Raw genomic sequence first — 381 nt, forward strand, 5'->3', positions numbered from 1 at the left:
ACACACACACACACTTCACAGCCTTTCAAAATAAGAGTCCTTTACCATAGTATCACCCTGAGATAACATTTGTGCTAATTAGTAACAGGAAATTTGATTTGTGGTCAAACTTCTGACATAGGCTCCTTAGTAATCTATAAGTTACATATGCAGTAAAGGTCCATAATCTCATATCAGTTATAATTAAATCTATTACATCAAAAGTAACTCTCAGTATTTCATCAGCTTGAAATAGCAGATGATCATTTTCTTCTTATTCCAAAACTTATGCTGTGTTAGCCTGATTATAAACGTCTTATTCCTCAACGGGGCTCAACATTTAGACAAGCTCCAACTAGCTATTCTATTGAAATTTTTCAAAGGAATTATGCAATTCAGAAA

Source organism: Mastomys coucha, unplaced genomic scaffold (assembly GCF_008632895.1).
Source record: "Mastomys coucha isolate ucsf_1 unplaced genomic scaffold, UCSF_Mcou_1 pScaffold1, whole genome shotgun sequence".
Taxonomy (NCBI): domain Eukaryota; kingdom Metazoa; phylum Chordata; class Mammalia; order Rodentia; family Muridae; genus Mastomys; species Mastomys coucha.